Source organism: Lichenostomus cassidix, chromosome 18 (assembly GCF_008360975.1).
Source record: "Lichenostomus cassidix isolate B80296 chromosome 18, HeHo_3.0, whole genome shotgun sequence".
NCBI lineage: Eukaryota > Metazoa > Chordata > Aves > Passeriformes > Meliphagidae > Lichenostomus > Lichenostomus cassidix.
The window spans coordinates 5,478,709-5,479,866 of record NC_139498.1 but is presented as its reverse complement, the minus strand read 5'-3'; positions in this window follow the sequence as shown (position 1 = coordinate 5,479,866).

Here is a 1,158-nt window from a genome sequence, read left to right as displayed (position 1 = left end):
CAAGCCGTGTCCACTGAGTTGATCCTGAAATGTAAGTGGTCCTATTTAGACCATCCTCTTAGTGCTTTTTTTCATCATTCTGCATCAACCACTGTGCACAAAAATATCCCCCGAGCAGAGGAAAACAGGCAGGAACAGAAATCTAATCCAATCTGCCAGCCTTTGCAGCCTCAAATTTGCAGGACTCTTGCCAGCCTTTGGATGTTGCAGTGCCTCCTCTCAAAGATCCCACTATTAGAACAACACAAAGTATATTATGGACTATTGTTCCCAACGTCAAACAATCAGCAAAAATATCTCTGCTCGCTCCTCAGCCTAATCTCCCTTCTCCCACTGAAGCTGATTTAGTGACAAAGAGAAATAGGGTGGACTGGGGTTTGTGAGTGATTGCCAATTGGATTTTGTGAGCCCAGCAGTGTCTCGGAGCAGACTTCAATTTTCCCTGAGCCCCCTGCAGCTCCTATTAGCCTCCAAAACGGCTTCTAATTTTGGCCAGGATGTTTGCCCAGGTTTTTGCAGGAGGGAGGGGTCTTTCCCTGGTGCAGAGAGACTCCCACCACCATGCAGGGACCCTGGGCTGGTAATGGTTTAATTACAGTGAGAATTCCTGCCCCGTCCAGCCGGGCTCTGACGCACATTACGTAACTGGATTGTTAATGCTTTTTATATGTTGGCGGAACTGAAATTAAAAGAGGAAATTATTCTCCTGATGCTCAACTCTAATCCCCATCTGTCTGTGTTTTTACTTTTCTGCACTTGCAAAGCTCCCTGATCAAAAGGTCTTGAATAGATTCCAGATTTCCAATTTAGTTTGCTTATGCAACCCAAAATATTATGGCAGCCTTTCCTGGGGGCGATTAAGCATATATTTTCAGTTCCTCCAATTCTCTCTGTTCCAAGAGTGCTAAAAATGGCATAAAGCTTTAGCTCATTCCATACCGTTAGCACCACAAACAACTTTTTTTTTTTTAAGGCTTTTTAAGAAGATAGGAATAGCCAAGAGCTTTGCAGGGAAGGAATATATTCTGGGGGGGGAAAAAAAAAAAAGGATTTGTTAAATGTCCCCTGTGCCTTGGCAAAAACAAGCAGGGAGTCTATACTGATAAAGCTTTGCAAGGCAAACAGAGGGGGATCAGGCAGGCAAGGAGGGAGCTGCAT